This window comes from Mauremys reevesii, linkage group 10 (genome assembly GCF_016161935.1).
Source record: "Mauremys reevesii isolate NIE-2019 linkage group 10, ASM1616193v1, whole genome shotgun sequence".
Classification (NCBI taxonomy): domain Eukaryota; kingdom Metazoa; phylum Chordata; order Testudines; family Geoemydidae; genus Mauremys; species Mauremys reevesii.
In genome coordinates, this window is record NC_052632.1 from 49,205,178 (window position 1) to 49,221,054 (window position 15,877).

At 46.4% G+C, this 15,877-nt stretch overlaps 1 protein-coding gene across 8 annotated transcripts in view; it reads right to left on the reverse strand.

Moving 5' to 3' along the window:
- Positions 1-15,877, reverse strand: part of LOC120373766 (ankyrin repeat and fibronectin type-III domain-containing protein 1-like) — a 740,213-nt gene that overhangs the window by 151,785 nt on the left and 572,551 nt on the right. The gene's annotated exons all lie outside the window — the stretch shown is intronic.

Here is a 15,877-nt window from a genome sequence, read left to right on the forward strand (position 1 = left end):
GGAGCTCCAGCCTAGCAACGCCCCAGGCTGCAGACCGAGTTACAGGCCCACAAATGGGTACTAAGGCTGCAGAGGGACAGCCCAAAGATAGACAAAGGCAGCAGGTCCTAACCCCGCTTGCTGATGATGAATGGTTAACAGACTGCAGTCTGCCCCAGTGAGCAGGGGTTAGATGGTGACTGGCAGTAGCCACTGAGACAAGGTGGGGATAGAGGGTTGGGGCTTCCCCGGGGTGGGGAGGCCCAAATTGCAGGGGGGAAGAGCTAATTCCCAGGACAACCAGCAGGAGGTGCTGGGCTGGTGAGTCATCGCCTGGCCACAGGCCTCCTCCCACAAACATGGGATGCAGACAGATTACTCAGTGTCACATGGGAAAGTTGTGGCAGAGCCTGGAATTGGATATAGATCTCCTGGGTCCTCGTCCAGCACCTGGATCACAAGCCTGTCCTTCAGTATTAGGGTGGGATTTTCAACAGCACTCAGTGTTGGTCTAAATCTGCTCTGTCTTCAAAGAGAGAAGAAATCAGCTGAGTGCTGTGCACCTCTAAAAACCCATCCACTGAGAATCCATCTATTTACAGTGATTTATTTACCTATCTAGACATTTTCTGTCAAATATGGTCAAGTTTGAGAACATGCAGCCTGATTTCCCTTCTCTGTTTACACTAGTGTAGCTCCATTGACTTCATCAGAGTCACTCCTGATTTACACCACTGAGGAAGAGGAGAATCAGGCCCAAGATAGACAAATGAGTCATAGTGAGCTAATTTTTAGTAGACCCTAATTAATTTCTGCTTTTAAAATTAATTTATATTGTATCGGTGTTTGAAAATGAAACAATAAAGGATCTCAAGTTAAAACAACCACATCCAAAAAGACACGTTTTTTCCTGACTAGTTGTTTCCACTCACATGGAAGAATTTAAACGGAATAGAAGTCCACCAATTTCATTTCAGTTGGAAGTCCGTGAAATTTGCAAACGTTTTAACCAATGATTTAGGGAGGGGTGGGAATAAATGCTCCAAGATTCCATGCAAATAAGCATCCAGAAGTTTGGATTCCTATTAAAACATCTAGAGTGCTAAACTGGACTAACAAATTGGGTGAGATTTTGTGCCAGACTTCCATGACTTTCCTGTATGGTCAGAACCCAGAGAGGCTGAGAAAAGTGAAGATTAAAAGATTTTTTTTTAAAAAGAGAAAGTTATATAAAAGTATAGGAAGTCTGAGTAATTTTTATCTGCCCATCCCTCCCTTTAACTCCAAGGTGCTGCAGTGTCTAATGTCTAATCTTCTGCTGGTCAGCATGGTTCCTCTCACTGCAGTAGAACTAGTACCAGAAAGGCAATAGAAGCTGAATTGGCTGAGGTCTAGAAGGGTCTATTTCCAATGCATCAGGGAGGGAGCCTCCCAACCCGGATAGACAGACATGTATTAGCTTCAGGGGTGGCTGCCGAAGGCACCCTGCCTGCCACCTGACCGGCGACCGGCAGAGCGCCCCCCGTGGCATGCCACCCCAAGCACGCGCTTGGCGTGCTGGGACCTGGAGCCGCCCCTGATTAGCTTGGCTTGAGTTAGTGCACTACAAACAACAAAATAGATGTTAGGGCCTGGGCACTGGCTCGGGCTAATCATCTGAGTACAGAGCCGGAGAGAGGGCAGGCACAAGCGCATGTAGTTAGGTGCAAGTACATGGGCAAATACACTGAAATATTTTCACTGGAGCAATCTGACAGATGAAAATTGAGAATGCACGTGCATGCAGTTGCATGTGCAAAATATGGCATTTACTGAAAAGCCTGGCAAAAGGGGTTTGTGCTCAGTTACCCCTTCATCCCTCATTCAGTCAAGGTGAAAGCTTTTATACAATAAAACTTAAGGGTTTGCAAAGATCCCATATCATTCAAGGAAAACTCCAGTGATCTTAGACTTTGTAGCTAGGTAAGTGGCAAGGACCCAACTGTGCCACTTTCACTCAACCTGAGGAGAGCCTTTGTCTGTAAAGTCTTACAGAAATCATCAGAGAAACTGCTTGTAGAATAAAGTGCTTTTCTCAATAGTGTTTGGAAATACCTGTCATTATTCCAGCCTCTCACTGGGAGATAACACTTCTAATGAGACTTCTAAGGCCATGTCTACACCAGGAGCGCTCTGCCAGTATAGGAGTACTGGATACTACACTGGCAAAGCGCTCCTAGTGTGAATGCTGCTATATTGGCAAAGCTGCACTTAGTTCTATATAATAAAACTGCCCCCAATAAGCGAAACAACCTATACTGCCAAAAGCACAACTTTGCTAATATAGCTGCATCTACACAAGGGACTTCTGCCAGCACAGTCAGTGATCAGAACCCTTTGCACAAGGACTGATGTAGCTATGCCAGCAGAAGTAAGTTTGTAGTATAAACGCAGCCTAAGCAAGGGCCAACTCTGATGATACAGAAGGGGAGCGAAATAATCTGTTTTGCTGTTAGAAAACACAGACTGGGACATTTAAAAGTCATTGTGAACTAGGCTCTTTATTGCACTTAAGAGTTGATTTAATACCCTGGGACATTAACCGAGCATCTTTAAAACAACTGTTATCTTCCAAACAACTCTGAAGCACTCAGGTTTCCAATATTTTCAAATGGCCAAGCTGATTTAGGCAGCCTTTTTCTGCATCAGACATTCAAGGGAAGCCAGTGTGGGTTGACTGAGGACTGCAGGGTCAAGTCCCAAACCAGTTAGGATGAACTGTTCCTTTTTATGATGGAGACATCTCAAAAGGATTTTTCTTACTCTTCTCTGCAATCAGAGCTAGTGATCAGAATGTCTTTTTGTACCCCACAGCTTGTCCGATATGGGCATGCTTAGCAATTATAAACACAGTTACATATGCAGGCAATTTGCTCTGAGAATCAGCTTCTCCTTCGCTTACCTGGCAAGTCCTGAGCTCTGGATTTTGTGTTTTCCAGTATTACCAATCCCAAGCCATCAAAAAAAAAAATCATGAGTCAGGCCCAAAAATCAGGAGATTGGCTTAAAATCAAGGGATTACGAAGAAAAAAATAAATTGTGAAGAATTTTTTTTTTGCCTTCTGTTTATTGAGCCTTTTGGATTCACATTTGCAAGCTTTTCTCTCCAACCACAAGGATTAGAAATTTACTTTGATTTAAACGAAATCCAAGATTTTCACATAACACCATGACTCCAGGAGCTAGGCCTTTAAGAAAACACCAAATATTGCAAGACTCACAATAAAATCACAAGTGCTGGAAATACTGAGTGTTCCCTTGTAACTCCTAAAAACACATCTTCTTAAAGGTGGAATTTTCATCAGTGACATGTGGGTGAAACAAGGACAACTGAATTCTGGACTTGGCAGCTAAGTAAGTGATTTCTTTAAAAAAAAAAAAGAGAGAGAGAGGATAGTCTTTTGGTTAACACACAGAACTGTGAATTAGGAGTGCTGGGTCAGTTCCCTGCTCTGTGTGACTGTGAGCAAGTCACTTCATTGTTTTGTACCTCAGCTCCCCACCTGTGAAATGGGGACAATAATACTTCTTTAGTCCTACTCTTGTACTGTCTTGTCCATTTAGATTGTAAGCTCTTCAGGGTAGGGGCCATCTCTGGGTGTGTGGGGAGGAGGAGGGGGGCAGGTTCTTGGTTCTGCTCACAGGCTAAAGGGCTCTGTATGGAAGCATGTGATCACAGTCTGTTTGCTCTGCTGAAAGCCAGCCTAAAGTGGTTGGGAGTAAAGTGTTTTTAGGGAGCAGCCGGTTTTGTCTCTCTGTTTTGGGGTTTTGTTCTAAATTCTAAGAAATAAAGTAGTGTTACGTTGTAACCTTCCAGCAAGAGTATTTATATTTCTATCTAATTTCTTTATGTGTATGTCAGGAAGACATGGACAAATATCAATTTTTACTTATACTGAGACAAAAATATTAATTACTTTAAGATTAATCATTGTTTGTCTTTCTTAGCCTCCTTTAATCCTTCACAAACTGCTACATTATAACTTGTTATTCACCTCTAAAAGTCATTACCTAGATGCCTCGTTAGCAGAGTAAAAATGTCTTTCCTCCTCTCTAACACGTAATCAACATGTATAAAATGGCTGGGATTTACAGATCCTTTTAATCTTGGACTATGGGATATCATTGGAATTTGGGGATTTCTCTCTTTCTGGACCAGATTCTATCTTTACTCACATTTTATGTCAGCAAAGCCCATCTTTGATTTCAATGCAAATTTTCCCTGAGTAGATGCTTTAGGACTGGGTCCTTCACAAGTAAGTCATCTGTTATGTGAATAAGTGTTTTTATTAGTGGATCAGCCACAGAGAAAGGGTCTGATCCTACTTCCTTTGCAATCAATAGCCAAACTCCCATTGATTTAACTTAAAGCAGGATTGAGGCAGTGGTATATTTGGTTTCTCTACATTGCACTGGAATGGGTTACCTAGGGAGGTGGTGGAATCTCCTTCCTTAGAGGTTTTTAAGTCAGGCTTGATAAAGCCCTGGCTGGGGTGATTTAGTTGGGGATGGTCCTGCTTTGAGAAGGGGGTTGGACTAGATGACCTCCTGAGGTCCCTTCCAACCCCAATATTCTATGATTCCATGACAGAATGTATTTCATTCATACTCTGGTATATGAACTGAGAAATGTTGATGCTGAATTTTAACTGATTTTCCATGCAGGTCACTTTATCGGTTAAGAATCAAATTGGGGTGAATGTTATACAGAGTGTGACATGTCTAGCAGGCTATGTCAAGATAATACTCTGAAGATGGAGAAACAGAGAGCTGTGAGAGTTATAATGATTGTCAATGAAGCCATCGTCATATATAAGGATATTAATAGCAGCCCTGCTGCACTCACTTGATCATTCTGATTTTAGAGTAGACACTCTGGGCTGCAGAATTGCTTTAACTACCTTACCTTTTATTATTGTGCTATTTATAAACTGCAAATGATAGGGAAGTTGGCTGGCTCCTGCCGGTCATGTCATTTGGTTGGGTTTATTCTACAGATTAATAGGTCTGTTTGTGCTCGGGATAGGACTGAGCTGCAAAATTCAGATGCCGACCTGGATTCTGCCAGAGCTGGGGGGTGGTTTGGGAGAAAGGCTTTGGTTTGGCCCATTATGGAAATGGACTAACTATGAAATTCTAAGTTGGGTTCAAATTACTTCAACGTTTGGAGTGTCTGGCTCTGGGGATTTGGTCTTGGCCCATCTCTTTGAGCATATATATTATAGTGGTTTGGATCTGTATGCTGTGTCAGCTGAAGGATTGGTTTTGTGTACTATATTGCTGTTGGTTGGGGCGATAGAGGGAAGGAGAGAGGGTTGGGGTTTTTTTGTGGGGAGAGAGGAAGAGTTGTTAACTTTGTAAAAATGTAATACAAAGACAATCAAAAATGAAAGAACAAATAATTTTCCTTTGCAAGCAGGTCTCTTTTCCAGACAGAGTCCATGAGCTATGTAGAGTTCACACTCCCTCCCTTTAGTAGGACCACAGAACATAGGTTAGAAAGGATCTTTAGTCTCACAAGACTCTTGTCCAGCCGAACCAATGGAGGGGGCCGGCTCATTTAGATGTGCATCTTGGGTGCTTATCTGAGTCAAACCTCTGAACAACTGAGATTCACCTATCCCTGTGTGATGAACCGCACCCAACTCCTACTGGACAAACCACACAGTACAAAGGGGATTCTCCGCTCCTCCTGACTACTCCCAGGGCATTGTGTGAGTAACCCACACACCTCCTGCGTGTGGTGTTCTGTCCCATCTAGTGGCACCGAGACCACTTAGAGAGAGAGATTAATGAGTCTGCTCTACAGCCTTAGTTAAGGGCCATATGGCTTTATGGTTCATGCACTAAGCTCTAAAGATCCCAGGTTTGATTCCACCCGCTCACCACCGGGGTCTGTTGGTATTACATGTGCATCACTGTTTATTGCTGCTTGATCACCTAAAAAGACGCCTATCCAAAAGTACCACACAGGAGAACAACCAGAACAGTAACAGCTTGCCTCTCCCTGAACACAGCATCACATCAGTAACATCAACCCTTTCCATCTCAGAGGCCCCCAGACTCTCACACCTCATCTGAATTATCCCACCACATGCCCTCTGGGATTTGTGCTGAAAATTCCAGCTGTTTCTGATCAAGGGGAAGGGATGTGGATTCCACTTCCTGGAGAACAACCTGTCATTGCTGCACATAGGGAGCTCTAATGGGAGTGGCTCTGGCCTGCTGATTGCTATTGTGGCCATGTTGCATGGGGAAAGGATGTAAAGAATACATGTGAGAGAAGCTTGCCCCTCTACAGAGAGCCAGCTGGAGGCTGAAGTGGGACTTCACTTGGGCCATGCCTAGGGCTCTACACTGGCGTGGATTTCACCTATGACCACCATATCAAGCAAGCTGGTCCCAAGCAATGGGCTAGACCTGGGGAAGTGGCAGAATGTTTTTATTGTATTTTAGGAAAAATAACTAATGAACCCCTGAAAAAATCTGAAGCACACTTCCCCTTGGACAGCAACCTTCCCCTCTTATTCTCACATGCATCATCCACTAGCTGTAGCATGAGAAGTCAACCTTGCTTGTGTCTCAGGGAAATCGTGTCTTACTAATCTATTAGAGTTCTTTGAAGAGGTCAACAAACATGTGGACAAGGGGGATCCGGTAGACATAGTGTACTTAGATTTCCAGAAAGCCTTTGACAAGGTCCCTCACCAAAGGCTCTTACGTAAATTAAGCTGTCATGGGATAAAAGGGAAGGTCCTTTCATGGATTGAGAACTGGTTAAAGGACAGGGAACAAAGGGTAGGAATTAATGGTAAATTCTCAGAATGGAGAGGGGTAACTAGTGGTGTTCCCCAAGGGTCAGTCCCAGGACCAATCCTATTCAATTTATTCATAAATGATCTGGAGAAAGGGGTAAACAGTGAGGTGGCAAAGTTTGCAGATGACACTAAACTACTCAAGATAGTTAAGACCAAAGCAGATTGTGAAGAACTTCAAAAAGATCTCACAAAACTAAGTGATTGGGCAACAAAATGGCAAATGAAATTTAATGTGGATAAATGTAAAGTAATGCACATTGGAAAAAATAACCCCAACTATACATACAACATGATGGGGGCTAATTTAGCTACAACGAGTCAGGAAAAGATCTTGGAGTTATCGTGGATAGTTCTCTGAAGATGTCACGCAGTGTGCAGAGGCGGTCAAAAAGCAAACAGGATGTTAGGAATAATTAAAAGGGGATAGAGAATAAGACTGAGAATATATTATTGCCCTTATATAAATCCATGGTACGCCCACATCTCGAATACTGTGTACAGATGTGGTCTCCTCACCTCAAAAAGATATTCTAGCACTAGAAAGGTTCAGAAAAGAGCAACTAAAATGATTAGGGGTTTAGAGAGGGTCCCATAGGAGGACAGATTAAAGAGGCTAGGACTCTTCAGTTTGGAAAAGAGGAGACTACGGGGGGACATGATCGAGGTATATAAAATCATGAGTGATGTTGAGAAAGTGGATAAGGAAAAGTTATTTACTTATTCCCATAATACAAGAACTAGGGGTCACCAAATGAAATTAATAGGCAGCAGGTTTAAAACAAATAAAAGGAAGTTCTTCTTCACGCAGCGCACAGTCAACTTGTGGAACTCCTTACCTGAGGAGGTTGTGAAGGCTAGGACTATAACAATGTTTAAAAGGGGACTGGATAAATTCATGGTGGCTAAGTCCATAAATGGCTATTAGCCAGGATGGGTAAGAATGGTGTCCCTAGCCTCTGTTCGTCAGAGGATGGAGATGGATGGCAGGAGAGAGATCACTTGATCATTGCCTGTTAGGTTCACTCCCTCAGGGGCACCTGGCATTGGCCACTGTCGGTAGACAGATACTGGGCTAGATGGACCTTTGGTCTGACCCGGTACGGCCTTTCTTATGTTCTTATGTTCTTATGTTCTCTTAACCCGGTGAGTGCCAATATCCTCCCACTCCAGGGAAAGAGAAATGAGGGCCCAGTTCTATTCCCACTGAAGTAAATGGTAAAATTCCCACTGAAGTGGAAGCTGGATCGGGCCCTTTGCTCAATAGATCCCTGCAACCTATTTAATTCTGAAGTGTCCATCACTGCAGAGGCCACACTCTGTTAAGGAAAGGTGTGTTGGAGTGTTTTGCTGATGGTTGTGCAGGGTCCAAAGAATGAATGTTGTACAAGATCCAATAAGGAAATGGCACGGAGGCCACAGGGATGTTATAGCAGGTACACTTGAAATTGCTGCTAACATATGCTAGACATTTCACTGTTATTTTCCTTAATTTTATTTGCTTTTAAAGAGATGGAAATAATTTGGAGTTAGGGAGTGGAAGGATGAATCTATTTAAGTTAACTGCCCCAGAACTAAAAAGGGGTCCTGTGCGATATTTATGGGCCATGTGGATTTGGTGAAGAGGTCTTGATTTAGACAGAGCTGCGCCTTGCTGTGGAGCAGTTATGTGAAAACAGCACACAAGTGTCACGCCCTTAGGGCATGATCAGCCAATAAGAGTTTCTCCTGATGATGTAGCCTGCTCCTACTGGGGAGAATTAGTTAGGAGGGGTTTCTGAGGAGTCAGACAACTGCCCTCTTTGCTCTTGCAGTTTCAATGAAGCTCAGCTAAATTCATCTTGCGCTGAACACAATCAGTTCTTGCTTTTAATTACTTGCCTCCAGACTTGTAAATAAAGTTGCTCCAAGCACAACAGAAAGGACACAACCACAAGTTGGGACTTTGGACCACTAGCAGCTCTTTATGTGTGCATGTCTGTGTATGTACACATGTGTGTGTGCACGCATGGCAGCATGGAATGGCAGTGATGTAACACGGAAGTTCATGCACAAATCAGAAACTGGTGGGTCACATCAGCCTATACCCAAAGGCTGAGGTCCTTTTAAATGAAGTATGAGGGACGGCCAGACAGTTAACCAGTGTAATTTTTTTAATTACAGGCCTCAGAACAGACGTGCAAAAGATCTTTTAACTTCATCTCTCTCTTTCTCTGTAACAAAGTTTCCCTCAAACACAAGCAAATCCACTGGGTACTTCACAACGATGTGGTTTCTGTATATTCCATGTTTATGTTTCCAATGCTCTGTGAACTTGGCCTAGTAAATAGCGTTAATAATTGTTGTAATTATAGGATTTTTAACTGTATTTAATTTAACTGTATTTAATTTAGACTCTTCGGCAGAGCTAGTCCATTTCAGACAGGGCTGTTTTACCCTGTTAGCAGGGCAGACAGGTTGAGAGCACAATGGAATGAACCATTTAATTCCAGGCTAGACCAGAAGCATAGAGGGATGTAATATGGAAGGGACCTAGCATCGTGGCATCTGGGAGAGCCGTCTAGGTTCCAAGAAAGAAGATACAGACCTGGCAAACTACAGATAGACCTTGGGCCTTATTATCAGAAAAGCCAAGCAGTCATAACTCCAGCTGACGTCAATAGGAGCTGCAGGTGCTCAACATCCTTGAAAATCAAGCCTTATATGGGTAATGACTTGTCTCTGCCCATATATATGACTACCTATGTCCAGATGTTGCTTGGTGGCTAGTCCAAGCTGCATCCCAGTTCTTCTGCCAGCAGGGTCTGAATCAGGGGCGGCTCTAGGGATTTTGCTGCCCCAAGCACGGCAGGCAGGCTGCCTCCGGTGGTGTGCCTGTGGAGGTCCTCCGAAGCCGCGGGACCAGCGGACCCTCCGCAGGCACGCCTGCGGGAGGTCCACCAAAGCCATGGGACCAGCAGACCCTCCGCAGGCAAGCCGCAGAAGGCAGCCTGCCTTCCGCCCTTGCGGCGCGGCAGAGCGCCCCCCGCGGCTTGCCACCCCAAGCATGCGCTTGGCGTGCTGGGGCCTGGAGCCGCCCCTGGTCTGAATGTGAATGGGTTGGTGTGAAAGAGTCTCTGCAGGGGCTGAAAATAAAGACTAAAGCAGTTCAATGAACTTGTTTAGCCCTCCCATGTCCTCCACCCCCACCCCTTTTAGACACTGGGCTTGGAAATGATTAGCTCATCCCTCCGCCTGTTGGTGCTGGCAAGAATGGGCAGATTCCAGAACAGAGTGGCAGACATGAGCTCAACACCGTCCCTTCTGTCTGCAGAACCAGTGTGGGTAGCTCATTACTTAGAGAAGCTGCTCCCTGCTGTCTACAGCCTTACGCAGCACAAAAAATGTTGTGAGACTTTGTTGGGAGAGAGCGGGCGAGCAGGGCATTAACCCTTTGGAAGGTAGAAAAAAGAGTCTGGGTGGAAAGGATGTGGATAGAGAACTCTCCAGTGGGACAGTCAGGTAAGCTTTTAGGTCAATGCCATGGAGAATGTGCTGCCAAAATTTCCAGAAGTGGTAGCCACCAAATCTATCCATGTTACCTACAATTAACTTGCAACTTCCTTTGCTGATGAGAACAGGATTCATGAATGGGAGGTGTCCCACAATGCTTGTTCTCACCTCTCTGGCCATCGGTTTTAACTCTACTGCCCTGCCCTCAGGTGACCAACCATCAGCCCCATCCCGTACATTCCTTTGCAAATTTGAAAGTCTCCTTCCTGTTTGCTTGGTGATGTGTGCAGTGGTCTCAGTGCATCTTTCCAAGTGGCCATGCCTGCTCCACGCACCAGGTGATCCCCCGCTTGGAGCAATGCCGAGCTGCTGGACCTCATCGGCATTTGGGGAGAGGAGGCTATCCAGTCCCAGCTGCACTCCAGCCATAGGAATTATGATACCTATGGACAGATTTCACGATGCATGATAGAGAGGGGCCATGACCGGGACACATTGCAGTGCAGGGTCAAAGTGAAGGAGCTGCGGAACACCTACCACAAGGCTCAGGAGGCAAACCGCTGCTCCAGTGCTGCGCCCACGAGCTTCTGGTTCTACAAAGAGCTGGACGCGATACTCGGCGGTGACCCCACCTCCACTGTGAAGACCCCTGTGGATACTTTGTTGGCTCGCGTGCCAGTCGAGAGTGGACCCAGGCAGGAGGAGGCAATCTTGGATGAAGAGAGGGGAAGGGGATCCAGAGGCAGAGGATGACTCGGAGGCCAGAGATGCATGCAGCCAGAAGCTCTTTTCTACCCTGGAGGAGCCTAGCCAGTCACAGCAGTTGGAGTTGGCAAAGCGCAAACAGGAGAGGAAGCCCCTGGTAAGTGGATCTGATTTTGGGAATTGCTGAAGCGAGTTGTTGAGGGCAGGAAGGTTGGAGAAAGCAGGCTTGTCTCCTATCTCATGCCTAGCCTGAGCGGTGGAACAGGCTGTCGATTCACTCCCTCACTTCATGGGAATCTCCAGGAAACTCTTGTGGAGATACTGGGCAATCCACTGCTGCAGGTTCCTCGGTAGAGCTGCTTTGTTTCTTGCCCCATTAACGGTAACTTTCCTGCGCACTTTGCCGTCACGGATGAGGGGACCATAGCTGCACACAGGCTAGCCGCATAGGCGCCGGGGCAGAAGCTGCAGGCTTGGAGAAGACCCTCCCTTGATTCCCTGCTCACCCTCAGCAGCGAGATATTTTCCATAATGATCACCTCCTGTGGAAAGGGTGGGGACAGGAATGATTATCAGGCCCACCCTACCTGGCTCTCCCCAAGTGCCCAAGAGCCACGTGCCCAGTGTACAGCAAGGTCCAGGAACAGAGATTTTCCCTGCCCCTGCAGCTACTCACCATTTTGGGCATCTTGTGGCTCATGTGTGCTTGCCTGGGGTGAGCCAGTTAGTGACAGGTGTGTGAGTACCGGCTGTGTTTTAAAGCACTGACTCAGTGTTTTCTGTGTTGCAAACAATACTGCTTCTGTAAAATGTTGCATTTAAACTTCACAGAGATGACTTTGGGAGCCCAGCCTTCCTCTTTGTTATTGGTGGCAGAACGGCTGTGCAGAATTAGAAAGCGGCCAAGAAGGACTAAGGAGAACTTTCTGCATGAGGTTATGATGCACTCCGCGGCTGAGAAAAAGAATTGAAGGAGTGGCAGGAAAGCGAGAAGAGGGACCGAAAAGAGAACGCGGCACACCAGAAAGAAGCCACAGAGCGGCTCTTAACAGTTATGGAGCGCCAAGCGGACACGCTCCAGGCGATACTAGCTCTTCAAACCGAGCAGCTCTGTGCCCACCCTCCCCTGCAGCTGCCGTCACAAAATTCTTTCCCATGAGCCCCTCCCCCACCGCCAACACACTCTTATCAACCTCCTGACTCCACTCTCTACCCGCAGCATTCCACTCCTCCCTCCTCACAGTCCAGCACTGTGAACTCCCAATATCCACTGCACTCAACACCCATCCCTCTGCAGTTTGGCCCTGCTGAAGTACAGCACCCGCTTCATTGCACTCCAAAGAAGAAGGTTGGGTATGATCCCTGGACATACACAAATCTGTAGCCATCCCAGGACCCCTCCCCCCTTGAGACTTCGCCCTCCCTCATCCCCCTCCCTGCTGATGATTTTTTTCGTTTGACTCTCTCCTCTGGTTGTTGTCTTTCAATAAAAGAATTGTGTTTGTTTGAAAGCAATCTTTATTCTATTAAGTGAAGCACTGCAAAGCAACATACAATTATGTTAAGGCCCCTTCTTGCATCATGTGCACCAGTCACCTCCTAGCATTACAAGCACTGCAATCCTGAGCATAACAACAAATGCTAGTGGCTTTCAGCTTCAAATTGCTGCCTCAAAGCATCTCTGATTCTTATGGCCCCACACTGTGCCCCTCTTTGGCTGGTATTTGGCTGTTCAAACTCAGCCTCCAGGTGCTGAGCCTCTGCGGTCCAGCCCTGAGTGAAGCTTTCACCCTTCCCTTCACAAACATTATGGAGCGTACAGCATGCGGCTATAAGCATAGGAATATTGTTATTGGCCATGTCCAGCTTCCCATACAGGCATCATAAGCGGGCTTTTAAATGGCCAAATGCACACTCCATAGTCATTCTGCACTTTCTCAGCCTGTTGTTAAACCGCTCCTTGCTGCTGTCAAGTTGCCCCGTGTATGGCTTCATGAGCCACGGCATTAAGGTGTAGGCAGGATCTCCCAGGATCACAATGGGCATTTTGACTTCCCCTACAGTGATCTTCTGGTCAGGGAAGAAAGTCCCTGCTTGCAGCTTCCTGAACAGGACAGTGTTCTGAAAGATGTGTGCGTCATGCACCTTTCCGGACCAGCCTGCGTTAATGTCTGTGAAATGCCCACGGTGATCTACAAGCACCTGGAGAACGATTGAGAAATACCTCTTCTGATTAATGTACTTGGTGGCTAGGTGGTCTGGTGCCAGAATTGGAATGTGCGTGCCATCGATCGCCCCTTCCCCCCCCCCGCAATTAGGGAAGCCCATTTGTGCAAAGCCACCCACAATGTCACACACGTTGCCCAGAGTCACGGTCTTCTGGAGCAGGATGCAATTAATGGCCCTGCACACTTCTATCAGCACGACTCCAACGGTCGACTTTCCCACGCCGAACTGATTAGAGACTGATTGGTAGCAGTCTTGAGTAGCCAGCTTCCACAGTGCAATTGCCATGCGCTTCTCCAGTGGCAGGGCAGCTCTCATTCTCATGTTCTTGCACCGCAGAGCTGGGGCAGCTCATCACACAGTCCCATGAATGTGGCTTTCCTCATGCGAAAGTTCTGCAGCCATTGCTCGTCATCCCAGACATGCATCACGATGTGATCCCACCACTCAGTGCTTGTTTCCTGAGCCCAAAAGAGGCATTCCACTGTGGTCAGCACCTCTGTGAATGCCACAAGCAATCTCGTGTCACAGCTAGTATAAGTGGCGAGATCAATATCACACTCCTCTTGCCTTTGTAGTTTAAGGAATAACTTCACCGCCACTAGTGACGTATTGGTCAGTGCAAGGTCAACAGCTCTGGGATCCATTCCTGCAGCCCGAAAGAGGCACGGCAGGGTGAGTAGTACACAAACCATTGAAAGATGGCGCCAAATGTGGACAGAAGCACGGGGATTGCTGGGATGTGAAGCAATGCATCATGGGGCATTGGGACAGGACCCAGGATGCCCAGCGACCCCTTTCGCCTTCCCACGAGTCTTAGCGGCAAAAGAGAAAGAGGTGCTCTGTGAGATAGCTGCCCAGAGTGCACTGCTCCAAATAGCGCCGCAAGTGTGAACACGCTATTTCGCATGCAGCTAGGGATTTTGCAGCGACATGTGACGTCACCTGATACTGAAATCCATCTTAAATCTGGTATTTTTCCATTTAGAAGGAGGGGTGGGGACCCAGAGAGACAAAAGATTCCCACCTTGTGCCAAAGCTATAACAGGGAGTGGAGTAGGACAAAAGGAGGCCAGTCATGAGAAAACCCCTGCTTTCCACCTGAGATGTCTGCTGGAACTAACAAGGACTGTACCAGGGGAAAGGATTGGGCCTAGACTAGGAAGGAGTCTAGTCTGTGAAAGAAGCTTATTGGAACATCTCTGAGGGTGAGATATTACCTGTAAACAGTTTCTTAATGTATTAGGCTTAGACGTGTGTGTTTTTGCTTTATTTTGCTTGGTGACTTATTTTGTTCTGTCTGTTATTACTTGAAACCACTTAAATCCTACTTTTTTATAATTAATAAAATTACTTTTGTTTATTAATTAACCCAGAGTAAGTGATTAATACCTGGGGGAGCAAACAGCTGTGCATATCTCTATATCAGTGTTCTAGAGGGCGGACAATTCATGAGTTTACCCTGTATAAGCTTTATACAGAGTAAAACGGATTTATTTGGGGTTTGGATCCCATTGTGAGCTGGGTGTCTGGGTGCTGGAGATAGGTGACCTGCTGAGTAGTTTTTAGTTAAAGTCTGCAGCGTTGGGGGCATGGACCAGACCTGGGTCTGTGTTGCAGCAGACTAGCATGTCTGGCTCAACAAGGCAGGGTTCTGGAAGTCCCAAGCTGGCAGGGGAAATGGGCTCAGAGGTAATTCCAGCACGTCAGGTGAAAGTCCCAACCTGTCACAGGGGGCTTCTCTGCTCCATCCTCAACCCTCCCACCCTTCCCACCATAAGGATGGAGCAGCCCTGGAGAGATCAGGCCCACCTAAGCCTCAGTCTCTCTGGATGCTCCTTTGCTTTCCCCCTGCAAAGCGATCTTGCATAAACACTGCAGCCATCTAGCCTGATTGTGCACATACCACAGACAAGACCAGGACTTGGGAGTAATCCCAAAGCCACTGGGAAGGCAGGGAAGGCACACTAGATGTGCACAGAGTAACAGACAGCAGAAACCCTACCCCACTGTGCAACTTCTGGCTTTGTTTTTATCAAAGGGTTCTCTCTGGCGTAAGCAAACCTCAAGTATAAAGGTTGAGACATTCAAACCAAAAAATTAATGCTCCGTTTAGTGGTGTTTTATTGGACACCAATAAAAACCCCAGACAACGTTAAGAGCACCAGCCCAATAGGCTGGATAGCTTTGGGCTGGATTCCGATAACCTCACCTCATACTGAATAACACCTAACTCCATGAGTAGTCCCGCTGACATCAATGAGATCATTCCTGGGCAGTACAGGGGTAGTCAATGTGCATAAGGGCATGTGAAAATGTCCCCTGACATTTTGCTTTTTAGGCTCTCCAGTTGGAAATCCTGTCCTGGAAATGTGCCAGTTCTGGGCCTGATTATCAGAACCTGGTCCCCTTTGTACACAGGCAATTTTGCATACACCTCCACCCACTTCCCATGTGCCAACACCGGCATATGCAAGTGACAGCTTCTAACACTAGTAGACACTGGTGCTGGAATTCCAGAATGGAAAACCCATTGGCGTGCATTGAAAACTGCCCATACATCTGGGACCCTGGGGTTGAGGCACATTGGAAATCAGGCCTAGGATTTTGTCTCGTACACA